The sequence below is a fragment of the Triticum dicoccoides genome, chromosome 3A (assembly GCF_002162155.2).
Source record: "Triticum dicoccoides isolate Atlit2015 ecotype Zavitan chromosome 3A, WEW_v2.0, whole genome shotgun sequence".
Classification (NCBI taxonomy): Eukaryota; Viridiplantae; Streptophyta; class Magnoliopsida; order Poales; family Poaceae; genus Triticum; species Triticum dicoccoides.
In genome coordinates this window covers 558,484,407-558,499,170 of record NC_041384.1, presented here as the reverse complement: position 1 = coordinate 558,499,170, position 14,764 = coordinate 558,484,407, and positions in this window count along the sequence as shown.

The window sequence follows — 14,764 nt, the reverse complement described above, 5'->3', positions numbered from 1 at the left end:
TGGGCGCGCCCTACCCCCTGGGCGCGCCCCCTACCTCGTGAGCACCTCGTGTGCCTTCCGGACTCTGTTTTCTTGCATGATACATATTTTGGTCGGTAAAAATTCATTATATAACCTCCCGAGGGTTTTGACTCCCGTATCACGCAAACCTCCTCTGTTCTTGTTTCTAGTTGTTTTCTGTCAGGGTTTTCCAGGCTAGGCATCATGTCGTCTCCCTCCTCCAACAATGGTGACAACGATGCTTGGCTAATGAAGATAGATCTGAAAAGGGAAGAACCCACGAGGGTCAACAAGGATGAAAGGATCAAGAAGGCCACGGAGGATCAAGCTCCGGCAGCAAAAGACATCCTTCAACCTGATCATAACCTTCTTACCCCAATTGAGATCAAAGCTTTCAAGATGATTGAGTTAGCTCGTATACAAAACAAATATCTCACACAAGAAAATATTTTGTTGAAGGAGCATATTGTTACACTCAAGGACATTATTCGCAAGCTGGAGGACCTCTTACGCTCGATGTGCGATTATCCGTCGCCTCCACCTTCTTCACCGACAAAGGAAACATAATCACATGGGTATGGGCACTCCCCTTGGCAACTGCCGAGCTTGGGGGAGGTGCCCCGGTATCGTATCACAATCACAACTCCTATCTTTACCGTTTTTTCTCAGTTCGATCCTATTAGTAGTATCTTGATCTGGTAGAATAAAGTTTATGGCATGATCTAGTTTTGAGTTTGCTTTGTGATCTTTATTTGTAATCGAGTCCATGAGTTATATATAATAAAGATTAGTGTTGAGTCAAGGGCTTGATTATTTTGCCATGATCTTGGGTGAATAAAAGAAAAAAGAAAAAGAATAAAAAGAAACAAAAAGTTCATATTGATCTTATTGAGAGTAATGACTTCACATAGAAAGAGTATGATGATTAAAAGTTGTTGGGAGTTGGCAGACATAGCTTTGGTCATTGTTGCAATTAATAGGAAGTAATAAGGAAAGAGAGGTTTTCACATATAGATATATTATCATTGACATCTTTTATGATTGGGAGCACTCATTAAAATATGACATGCTAAAGAGTGGGTGTTGGGCAAGGAAGACAACGTAATGAGTTATGTCTTTCTTATATCTGAGATAAAGTATGCTGCCATGGATCCTATAACTTGTTGAGCTTGCCTTTCCCCCTCATGCTAGCCAAATTCTCATCACTAAGTAGAAATACTACTTGTGCTTCCAAAATCCCTAAACCAGTTTTGCCATGAGAGTCCACCATATCTACCTATGGATTGAGTAAGATCCTTCAAGTAAGTTGTCATCGGTGCAAAGCAATAAAAATTGCTCTAAATATGTATGATTGATTGGTGTGGTAGAAGTAAGCTTTATACGATCTTGTGATGTGTAAGTAATAAAAGCGACGGACTGCATAATAAAGGTTCATATCACAAGGGGCAATATAAAGTGACGTTCTTTCACATTGAGATTTTATATATCCAACCATAAAAGCGCATGGCAACCTCTGCTTCCCTCTGCGAAGGGCCTATCCTTTATTATTACCTTCTACCTTATGCAAGAGTCATGGTGATCTTCACCTTTTCTTTTTCATTTTATCCTTTGGCAAGCTCAGCATGTTGGAAAGAACATGATATATATATATATATATATATATATATATATATATATATATATATATATATATATATATATATATCTAATTGGATGTAGGGGAGCATGAACCATTATTGTTGACATTACCCTTGAGGTAAAAGGTTGTGGGGCAAAACTATAAGCCCCTATCTTTCTCTGTGTCCGATTAAAACTCCGTAACCACAAGTATCGCGTGAGTTTTGGCAATTATGGAGGACTAAATGATAGTTGAGTATGTGGACTTGCTTTTTAGCTCTGACATAGACTCTTTCTGATGTTATGATAAATTACAATTGCTTCAATGACTGAGATTATAGTTTGTCGGAGCCCAATAAGGTTTATGATTTATACTTTTGCATTGTGAATAGATCATCACTTGAACATAAGTAATCATATGACAAAATCTATATATGTTGCTGTTATGAGAATAATCATGATGCCTTCATGTCCGTATTTTATTTTTATCGATGCCTCTACCTCTAAACATGAGGACATATTTATTGTTATCGTCTTTTCGCTTGAGGACAAGCGAGGTCTAAGCTTGGGGGAGTTGATACGTCCATTTTGCATCATGCTTTTATATCAATATTTATTGCATTATGGGCTGTTATTTCACTTTATGTCACAATACTTATGGCTATTCTCTCTTATTTTACAAGGTTTACATAAGGAGGGAGAATGTCGGGAGCTGGAATTCTGGGCTGGAAAAGGAGCAAATATTAGAGACCTATTCTGCGCAACTCCAAAAGTCCTGAAACTCCACGGAACGTCTTAAAATAAATAAAGAAAAATCCTCGCCAAAGATGAAGGCCAGGGGGCCCACACCATGCTCACGAGGGTGGGGGCGCCCCCCCCCCCTAGGGCGCGCCCCCCTACCTCGTGGGCCCCCTGGTGGCTCTCCGACGTCCATCTTCTCCTATATGAGGTCTTTCGATGAGAAAAAAATAAGAAGGAACTTTTCGGGACGAGACTCCGCCGCCACGAGGCGGAACCTTGGCGGATCCAATCTAGAGCTCCGGCAGAGCTGTTCTGCCGGGGATACTTCCCTCCGGGAGGGGGAAATCATCACCATCGTCATCACCAACGCTCCTCTCATCGGGAGAGGGCAATCTCCATCAACATCTTCACCATCACCATCTCATCTCCAAACCCTAGTTCATCTCTTGTATCCAATTCTTGTCTCAAAGTCCGGGATTGGTGATAGTAGGTTGCTAGTAGTGTTGATTACTCCTTGTAGTTGATGCTAGTTGGTTTAATTGGTGGAAGATCATATGTTCAGATCCTATATGCATATTATTACCCCTCTGATTATGAACATGAATATGCTTTGTGATTAATTACGTTCGTTCCAAAGGACAAGGGAGAAGTCTTGCTATGAGTAGTCATGTGAATTTGGTATTCGTTTAATATTTTGATAAGATGTATGTTGTCTAGCCTCTAGTGGTGTTATGTGAACGTCGACTACATAACACTTCACCATTATTAGGCCTAGAGGAAGGCATTGGGAAGTAATAAGTAGATGATGGGTTGCTAGAGTGACAGAAGCTTAAACCCAAGTTTATGTGTTGCTTCATAAGGGGCTGATTTGGATCCATATGTTTCATGCTATGGTTAGGTTTACCTTAATACTTTTATTGTAGTTGCGGATGCTTGCAATAGAGGTTAATCATAAGTGGGATGTTTGTTCAAGTAAGAACAGCACCCAAGCACCGGTCCACCCACATATCAGATTATCAAAGTATCGAACGTGAATCATATGAACGTGATGAAAACTAGCTTGACGATATTCCCATGTGTCCTCAGGAGCGCTTTTCCTATTATAAGAGTTTGTTCCGGCTTGTCCTTTGCTACAAAAGGATTGGGCCATCTTGCTGCACTTTATTTACTTTTTTTACTTGTTGCTCGTTACAATTTATCCTATCACAAAACTATCTGTTACCACTTATTTCAGTACTTGCAGAGAATACCTTGCTGAAAACTGCTTATCATTTCCTTCTGCTCCTCGTTGGGTTCGACACTCTTACTTATAGAAAGGACTATGATAGATACCCTATACTTGTGGGTCATCACTACATAGTTCTCAAACCCGTAGGATCCGCACGCTTAACGTTCGGTGACGATCGGTATTATGAGTTTATGTGTTTTGATGTACCGAATGTTGTTCGGAGTCCCGGATGAGATCGGGGACATGACGAGGAGTCTCTAAATGTTCGAGACGTAAAGATCAATATATTGGAAGGCTATATTCGGACATCGAAAAGGTTATGAGTGGTTGGGGTATTTATAGGAGTACCGGGGAGTTACGGGAATTCGCCGGAGAGTATATGGGCCTTATTGGGCTTTAGGGGAAAGAGAGAGGGGAGGATGCGCGCCTCCCAAGGCCTAGTCCGGATTGGACTAGGGGGAGGGGCGGCGCCCCCTCCTTCCTTCTCTTCTCATTTCCCTTTCCTTCTCTCCTACTCCTACTACATGGAAGGAGGGAATCCTACTCCCGGTGGGAGTAGGACTCCCCAGGGCGCGCCATAGTAGAGGGTCGGCCATCCCACTCCTCCACTCCTTTATATACGGGGGAGGAGGGCACCCCATGGACACACAAGTTGATTGTTCCAAGCCGTGTGCGGTGGCCCCCTCCACCATAATCCACCTCAATCATATCGTAGCGGTGCTTAGGCGAAGCCTTGTGTCGGTAGCAACATCATCACCATCATCACGCCGTCGTGCTGACGGAACTCTCCCGTGAAGCTCTGCTGGATCGGAGTTCGTGGGACATCATCGATCTGAACGTGTGCTGAACTCGGAGGTGCCGTGCGTTCGGTACTTGGATCGGTCAGATCGTGAAGACGTTCGACTACATCAACCACGTTCTCATAACGCTTCCGCTTACGGTCTATGAGGGTATGTGGACGATACTCTGCCCTCTCGTTGATATGCATCACCATGATCTTGCGTGTGCGTAGGATTTTTTTTGAAATTACTACATTCCCCAACACTCACACCATAGGGTTAGTTGTATGTTGATAGGACTATGTATTGGAGGGAAAGAGTGACAGAAGCTTCAACCTAGCATAGAAATTGATGCATACGGGATTGAAGGGGGACCAATATATCTTAATGTTATGGTTGGGTTTTACCTTAATGAACGTTAGTAGTTGCGGATGCTTGCTAATAGTTCCAATCATAAATGCATAGAATTCCAAATCAGGGATGACATGCTAGCAGTGGCCTCTCCCACATAAAACTTGCTATCGGTCTAGTAAAGTAGTCAATTGCTTAGGGACAATTTCGCAACTCCTACCACCACTTTTCCACACTCGCTATACTAACTTTATTGCTTCTTTACCTAAAACAGCCCCTGGTTTTTATTTACGTGCTCTTTATATTCTTGCAAACCTATCCCGTTACACCTACAAAGTACTTCTAGTTTCAGACTTGTTCTAGGTAAAGCGAACATTAAGCGTGCGTAGAGTTGTATCAGTGGTCGATAGAACTTGAGGGAATATTTGTTCTACCTTTAGCTCCTCTTTGGGTTCGACACTCTTACTTATCGAAAGAGGCTACAATTGATTCCATATACTTGTGGGTTATCAAGACCTTTTTCTGGCGCCGTTGCCGGGGAGTTATAGTGTGGGGTGAATATTCTCGTGTGTGCTTGGTTGCTTTATCACTAAGTAATTTTTTGATGTTCTAAGTTGTTCTCTATCTTTAGTTATGGTATGTAACACGAAATACCAAAAAAATTAGGTTTACTTGCTACTCATGGAGATGGGGAACCTCCTAAAACCCTCGATTCTCATTATGTGAAAGATATTATGCACTACTTTAATAATCCTGAGAAAACCCCATTCAATTATATAATGGCAGACACGTTGGATCAACATGAATACTTTAGGAATTATCGCTTGACTCAAAAAGGGAAACTATTATGGGATCAAATTTATATATTGCACGGTATGCTCGGCAACTATGCTTGAGATATGATTATACTTGTTGCTCTAGGATGAAAGCTCCACACCTTCCCTTTTCATGCAAATTTAATGATAATGAAACCTTAGCTTCTTATTCTAATGGTATATATGATTACTATGATGTGGAACGAATAGAAGAATTTGTTGCTTTTAAGGGTGCTTGTGAAATTGAATCTTTGTTTAAAGAGTTTGAAGATTTTGATGATTCAGTTTATAGACCTGAAAATTTGTCTATCCTTAAATATTGCTATGAGAACTATAAATACAATTATGATATTGATGAATTTATTGAGAAAGTTTCCGCTGTCCGAGAAGAGACTAATATTTTGCAGGAGTCTACGAAAGAAGAAATTGATGAAACTGTGAGCTCATTGGATGAAAAAGATGATGAGGAGAGCGAAGAACAAAAGGAGGAAGATCGGATTAGCTACCCGTGCCCACCTTCTAATGAGAGTAACTCTCCAACTCATACATTATTTAATGTCCCTTCGTTCTTACAAAGGATGAATGCTATGGTGATTGTTATGATCCCGTTGATTCTTTTGAAATATCCCTTTTTGATGATACTTGCTATGCTTGTGGCCAAGATGCCAATATGAATTATGCTTATGGAGATGAACTTGCTATAGTTCCTTATGTTAAACATGAAATTATTGCTATTGCACCCACGCATGATAGTCCTATTATCTTTTTGAATTCTCCCGACTACACTATATTGGAGAAGTTTGCCCTTATTAAGAATTATATTGATGGGTTGTATTTTACTACTACACATGATGATTTTGATAGATATAATATGCATGTGCTTGCTGCTCCTACTTGCAATTATTATGAGAGAGGAACTATATCTCCACCTCTCTATGTTTCCCACACGATAAAATTGCAAGAAACTGTTTATACTATGCATTGGCCTTTACTATGTGTGCATGAATTGTTCTTTTATGACATGCCGATGCATAGGAAGAGAGTTAGACTTTGTTGTTACATGATATATGTTACTTTGTGCTCACTACAAAATCACAAATCATTGTTAATTAAAATTGGCTTTGATATACCTTGGGATCCGGATGGATCCATTACTTGAGCACTATATGCCTAGCTTAATGGCTTTAAAGAAAGCGCTGCCAGGGAGACAACCCGAAAGTTTTAGAGAGTCATTTATTTCTGTTGTGTGCTTTTATAAAGTTTAAAAATAAAAATAATGTGCCAAGATTTGCCTTTAGGATGTTTACGTTGCTTGTTGGTTTGTGCGGTGCAAAACATAAACTGTGGCTATAGTGCGCGATTTTACATTTTTACTAGAACGTCAAACGGTTCTGAAACTTTTTGCACTGTCCTTCTATACAAATTGTTTATTTTTCCTAATTGTTTCAGAATTTTTGGAGTACTAGAATTATGGTGAATGTTCAGATTACTACAGACTGTCCTATTTAAGACAAATTCTGTTTTTTGATGCATAGTTTGCTTGTTTTAATGAAACTATCGATTTCTATCAATGGATTAAGCCAATGAAAAGTTATATTACAGTAGCTGCAATGCAAAAAAATATGAATTGGTTTGCAACAGTACTTAGAGTAGTGATTTGCTTTATTATACTAACGGATCTTACCGAGTTTTCTGTTGAGTTTTGTGTGGATGAAGTGTTTGAAGATCGAGGATGTCTCGATATGAGGATAAGGAGGAGAGGCAAGAGCTCAATATTGGGGATGCCCAAGGCACCCCAAGTAAATATTCAAGGAGACTCAAGCGTCTAAGCTTGGGGATGCCCCGGAATGCATCCCATCTTTCTTCAACAAGTATCGGTATGTTTTCGGATTCGTTTCGTTCATGCGATATGTGCAAATCTTGGAGCGTCTTTTGCATTTAGTTTTAACTTTCTTTTATGCACCATGCTGGTATGAGATAGTCCTTGGTTGATTTGTAGAATGCTCTTTGCACTTCACTTATATCTTTTGAGTATGGCTTTATAGAATGCTCCATGTGCTTCACTTATATCATTTGAAGTTTGGATTGCCTGTTTCTCTTCACATAGAAAACTGCCATTTGTAGAATGCTCTTTTTCTTCACTTATATTTGTTAGAGTGTGGGCATATCTTTTTTAGAAAGAATTAAACTCTCTTGCTTCACTTATATCTATTTAGAGAGATGACAGGAATTGGTCATTCACATGGTTAGTCATAAAATCCTACAAAAAAACTTGTAGATCATTGAATATGATATGTTTGATTCCTTGCAATAGTTTTGCGATATAAAGATGGTGATATTAGAGTCATTCTAGTGGGTAGTTGTGGATTGTAGAAATACTTGTGTTGAAGTTTGTGATTCCCGTAGCATGCACGTATGATGAACCGTTATGTAACGAAGTTGGAGCATGAGGTATTTATTGATTGTCTTCCTTATGAGCGGTGGTCGGGGACGAGCGATGGTCTTTTCCTACCAATCTATCCCCCTAGGAGTATGCGCATAGTACTTTGTTTCGATGACTAATAGATTTTTGCAATAAGTATGTGAGTTCTTTATGACTAATGTTGAGTCCATGGATCATACGCACTCTCACCCTTCCATCATTGCTAGCCTCTTTGGTACCATGCATTGTCCTTTCTCACCTTGAGAGTCGGTGCAAACTTCGCCGGTGCATCCAAACCCCGTGATATGATATGCTCTATCACACATAAACCTCCTTATATCCTCCTCAAAACAGCCACATACCTACCTATCATGGCATTTCCATAGCCATTCCGAGATATATTGCCATGCAACTTCCATCATCATCATAGACATGACTGGAGCATTTATTGTCATATTACTTTGCATGATCGTAAGATAGCTAGCATGATGTTTTCATGGCTTGCCCGTTTTTTTATTTCATTGCTATGGTAGATCATTGCATATCCCGGTACACCGCCGGAGGCATTCATATATAGTCATATTTTGTTCTATTATCAAGTTGTAAGTAAATAAAAATGTGATCATCATCATTATTAGAACATTGTCCCATGTGAGATTATCAAAATAAAAATGGCCAAAGAAGCCCCCCAAAAAGAGAGAGAGGCCAAAGAAGCCTAAAAAAAGAAAAAAAGAGAAAAAAAAATTAAAAACGAGAGAAAAGAGAGAAGGGACAATGTTACTATCCTTTTACCACACTTGTGCTTCAGAGTAGCACCATGTTCTTCATATAGAGAGTCTCTTGAGTTATCACTTTATATACTAGTGGGAATTTTCATTATAGAACTTGGCTTGTATATTCCAACGATGGGCTTCCTCAAATGCCCTAGGTCTTCATGAGCAAGCAAGTTGGATGCACACCCACTTAGTTTTCAGTTTGAGATTTCATACACTTATAGCTCTTAGTGCATCCGTTGCATGGCAATCCCTACAACCCACATTGACATCAGTTGATGGGCACCTCCATAGCCCATTGATTAGTCGCGTCGATGTGAGACTTTCTTCCTTTTTGTCTTCTACACACAACCTCCACCATCATATTCTATTCCACCTATAGTGCTATATCCATGGCTCATACTCATGTATTGCGTGAAAGTTGAAAAGGTTTGAGAATGTCAAAAGTATGAAACAATTGCTTGGCTTATCATCGGGGTTGTGCATGATTTGAATATTTTGTGTGGTGAAGATGGAGCATAGCCAGACCATATGATTTTGTAGGGATAACTTTCTTTGGCCATGTTATTTTGAAAAGACATGATTGCTTTATTAGTATGCTTGAAGTATTATTGTCTTAATGTCAAATGATAGACTATTGCTTTGAATCACTCGTGTCTTAATATTCATGCCATGATTAGATTACATGATCAAGATTAAGCTAGGTAGATTCCACATCAAAAATTATCTTTTTTATCATTTACCTACTCGAGGACGAGCAGGAATTAAGCTTGGGGATGCTGATATGTCTCCGTCGTATCAATAATTTTTTATTGTTCCATGCCAATATTATACAACTTTCATATATTTTTGGCAACTTTATATACTATTTTTGGGACTAACACATTGATCCAGTGCCGAGTGTCAGTTCCTGTTTGTTGCATGTTATTTGTTTCACAGAAAATCCATATCAAACAGAGTCCAAACATGATAAAAACTGACGGAGATTTTTTTGGAATATATGTGATTTTTGGGAAGAAGAATCAACGCGAGACGATGCCCGAGGGGGCCACGAGGCAGGGGGGCGCCCCAGGGGGTCAGGTGCGCCCTGGGCCCTCGTGGCCACCCCGTAAGGCAGTTGGTGCCCTTCTTTCGCCGCAAGAAAGCTAATATCCAGATGCAAATCATGATAAAATTTCAGCCCAATCGGAGTTACGGATCTCCGGGAATTTAAGAAACGGTGAAAGGCCAGAATCTGGAACGCCTAAACAGAGAGAGACAGAGAGACAGATCCAATCTCGGAGGGGCTCTCGCCCCTCCGCCGCCATGGAGGCCATGGACCAGAGGGGAAACCCTTCTCCCATCTAGGGAGAAGGTCAAGGAAGAAGAAGAAGAAGAAGAAGAAGGGGGGCCCTCTCCCCCTCTCTCCCGGTGGCACTAGAACGCCGCCGGGGCCATCATCGTGTGACGGCGATCTACACCAACACCTTTGTCATCTTCACCAACATCTTCATCACCTTCTCCCATCTATCTACAGCGGTCCACTCTCCCGCAACCCGATGTACTCTATACTTGAACATGGTGCTTTATGCTTCATATTATTATCCAATGATGTGTTGCCATCCTATGGTGTCTGAGTAGATTTTCGTTGTCCTATCGGTAATTGGTGAATTGCTATGATTGGTTTAATTTGCTTGTGGTTATGTTGCTGTCCTTTGGTGCCCATCATATGAGCGCACGCGTGGATCACACCATAGGGTCAGTTGTATGTTGATAGGACTATGTATTGGAGGGCAAGAGTGACAGAAGCTTCAACCTAGCATAGAGATGCATATGGGATTGAAGGGGGACCAATATATCCTAATGTTATGGTTGGGTTTTACCTTAATGAACGTTAGTAGTTGCAGATGCTTGCTAATAGTTCCAATCATAAGTGCATAGAATTTCATGTCAGGGATGACATGTTAGCAGTGGCCTCTCTCACATAAAACTTGCTATCGGTCTAGTAAAGTAGTCAATTGCTTAGGGACAATTTGGCAACTCCTACCACCACTTTTCCACACTCGCTATACTAACTTTATTGCTTCTTTACCTAAAACAGCCCCTGGTTTTTATTTACGTGCTCTTTATATTCTTGCAAACCTATCCTGTTACACCTACAAAGTACTTCTAGTTTCATACTTGTTTTAGGTAAAGCGAACGTTAAGCGTGCGTAGAGTTGTATCAGTGGTCGATAGAACTTGAGGGAATATTTTTTCTACCTTTAGCTCATCGTTGGGTTCGACACTCTTACTTATCGAAAGAGGCTACAATTGATCCTCTATACTTGTGGGTTATCATTGTTGCACTCAGCGCCTATGTATCTTGCCTTGGGTGTGTGCGTGTGTTGTGGTGGCGTGCGTTCGTACTGGGTGCTTGTTGATCGGTGCTTTATATATAAAGCGGGGCGAAAGCCTTTTTCCGTAACAATAGACAAAATCGTGAGACATTGCCCCTAATAAAAAGCCAGATGGCACCACTCCCAATGCAAGAACTATAACATCTGCACACCATGGCAAATAGGCATAACCCCAAAATTCCATCAAATCAAAGCGAAAACACATAGCCCAGAGACCACCGACCAAACATCGAATCTCAAGAGTATATCTGGCTGTAACGCCCTCGATGTGGCTATATCTCCCACGTGTCGAAGCACGACTTAGAGGCATAACCGCATTGAAAGCAATATCGCAAGTGAGGTAATCTTCACACAACCCATGTAATACATAAGGAAAAGAGATACATAGTTGGCTTACAATCGCCACTTCACACAATTACATGGATAAAGCATTACAACATCCAAATACAATCAAGGTCCGACTACAGAACCAAAATAAAAGAAGAACCCCAAATGCGACAAGGTCCCGGATCGACCCCAACTGGGCTCCACTACTGATCGACTGAAACGAAACAACACAAAGGACAAGATCTTCATCGAGATCCTCCTGAGCTCAGTTGCGTCACTGGCACGGTTCAACGGCACCTGCAAACTGGTTTTGGAAGTATCTGTGAGTCACGGGGACTCAGCAATCTCACACCCTCGCGATCAAGACTATTTAAGCTTATGGGTAAGGTAAAGGTATGAGGTGGAGCTGCAGCAAGCGACTAGCATATATGGTGGCTAACATACGCAAATGAGAGCGAGAAGAGAAGGCAAAGCACGATCGAGAAACTATGATCAAGAAGTGATCCTAGAACAACCTACGTCAAGCATAACTCCAACACCGTGTTCACTTCCCGGACTCCGCGGGAAAGAGACCATCACGGTAACACACGCGGTTGATGTATTTTAATTAAGATCAACTTCAGGTTTTCTACAACCGGACGTTAACAAATTCCTATCTGCCCATAACCGCGGGCACGGCTTTCGAAAGATCATATCCCTGCAGGGGTGTCCCAACTTAGCCCATCACAAGCTCTCACGGTCAATGAAGGATATTCCTTCTAGCGGGAAGACCCGATCAGGCTCGGAATCCCGGTTACAAGACATCCTCGACAATGGTAAAACAAGTCCAGCAAGACCACCCGATGCGCCGACATCCTGATAGGAGCTGCACATATCTCGTTCTCAGGGCAACACCAGATGAACACTACGTACAGCTAAAACCAGCCCTCGGGTTTCCCCGAGGTGGCACCGCAAGTGGCTCTGTTTCGGACCAACACTTAGACAAGCACTGGCCCGGGGGGGTAAAATAAAGATGACCCTTGGGCTGGCCTAACCCAAGGGAAAAAGGCTAGGTGGCGAATGGTAAAACCAAGGTTGGGCCTTGCTGGAGGAGTTTTATTCAAAGCGAACTGTCAAGGGGTTCCATTATAACCCAACCGCGTAAGGAACGTAAAATCCGGGAACATAACACCGATATGACGGAAACTAGGGCGGCAAGAGTGGAACAAAACACCAGGCATAAGGCCGAGCCTTCCACCCTTTACCAAGTATATAGATGCATTAATTAAATAAGATATATTGTGATATCCCAACAAGTAAACATGTTCCAACAAGGAACAACATCTCCATGTTCCAACAAGGAACAAACTTTAATCTTCACCTGCAACTAACAACGCTATAAGAGGGGCTGAGCAAAGCGGTAACATAGCCAAACAACGGTTTGCTAGGACAAGGTGGTTAGAGGCTTGGGTTAACAATATGGGAGTCATGATAAGCAAGTGGTAGGTATCGCAGCATAGGCATAGCAAAAGAACGAGCATCTAGCAAGCAAAGATAGAAGTGATTTCGAGGGTATGATCATCTTGCCTGAAATCCCGCAAGGTAGAAGAACGAGTCCATGAAGAAGACAAACGGACGTAGTCGAACGGATCCTCACAAATGCAATGTTACCGGAACCAACCCGAAGAAGCAAACACCGGAAAGAAGCACACAACATAGTAAACAACCAACACATGAACATGGTATGATATGCGGGATGCGGTATGCGATGCATATGCATGATTTGACAAGGAATGATTGAACCTGGCCTCAACTTGGAAATTCAAGTGTGCCACTGGAAAGGTGAGATGAAATCGCTTGAAAACGATATAAAGATCACCGGAATCGGAGTTGCGGTTTGGAAATGGCGAGCAATTCAAATATGGCACCGGTCTGCGATATACAGCAAGTAGCCCTCTAAATGCAACAAGTTGAACATGCTACAGCACTCAAACATGGCAACAAAATACATGGCAGGGATCCATTCATAAAGCTTAACAAAAGATGAACACTGAGCTACGGCCAATTCATCCATTAACAGGTTCAAACAAGCATGGCAAAAGAGCAATTGGTAAACAGATCTCAGACTTAGTGAAATTAACACAAGCCTGGAATTTCAGATCAGGTAGCACACTTTGGAGCAATAAAACTATATGCTACAGGGCCTGAACATGGCAAAGTAAAGCATGGCATGGAGCTACTCAAAGAGCTTAACAAAAGTCCCTTAGTGACCTTGAGCCAAAAGGGATCAGAAAATACAATTGCAAGCATGTGAACATGGCAAAAACATAATCAGATCACAGACTTAGTGAAAAACTAGAGCATGCAAATCAGATATCAAGTAGGCATGTTTACGAGCTCGATGCACTCACTACAGAGCAAGGCATGACAATCTAAGCATACACCCATCAAGAATACACATTATACAAGCTAAAAATGGCAATAACAATAGCATAGAATGCACGGATCAACTACAACATCCTCGGCAAAATCGCTAACAAGTAGACAATCTGCCCAGATTCACGAAATAGCAAAAGTAGAGCTCGATTGACTCAAGCTAGGGTGCTCCATAATTGCAAACAAAGACATGGATGGATAGAGCACTACAAGATTAACAAAACATCCTTACTGATCATCCTCAAAAGAGGCACGGATCACTAGGAAACAACATGAACATATGACATATTGAAATAAATAGATCAAGGACTTAGTGGAATTGCTAAGTCCCTGAAATCAGCATTAACGAATGCACCACTTTGCAAGCTTGTGCTAGTCACCACACACATCACAAAAAATACATGGGTTGCACCTCTGGAAAGATGGAAAAGCATATAACAAAACACATGTAGAGCTCAGGGGCATATCATGCACACATAAATCATGGCAAAAATGACAAATATCTAATTGGAGCAGCAGATCTGACAACTAACTCAAATAGCTCTCTTCCAACAGCATTTCGGGCATCAAGATGAACTCAAAAGAAAATGATGCAATGAGATGAAATGATGTGCTCTCTGAGATGAACATTTCGATATGCTACACGCTCAAAACGGAGCTACGGGTACGGAGATACGACATGATGAACAAGGGCATTTGAAACATGGAAAACTCAGGGACTTAGCGAAAATTACCACTCCGAGACAGATCTAGGGTTTTGACCCGGGTGCACGCAGATTGAGGCAGGGCCGGGCATGCGCCGGAGTTGACGCCGGAGAGCAGGGGAGCGGTGGCCGGCTCAAGGTCGAGGAGGAGGAGGCCGAGGTCGTCGGCCGGAGCTGGTGGCGGCGCTGGCGGCCCCCGCGGCGAGGTTGGGCGG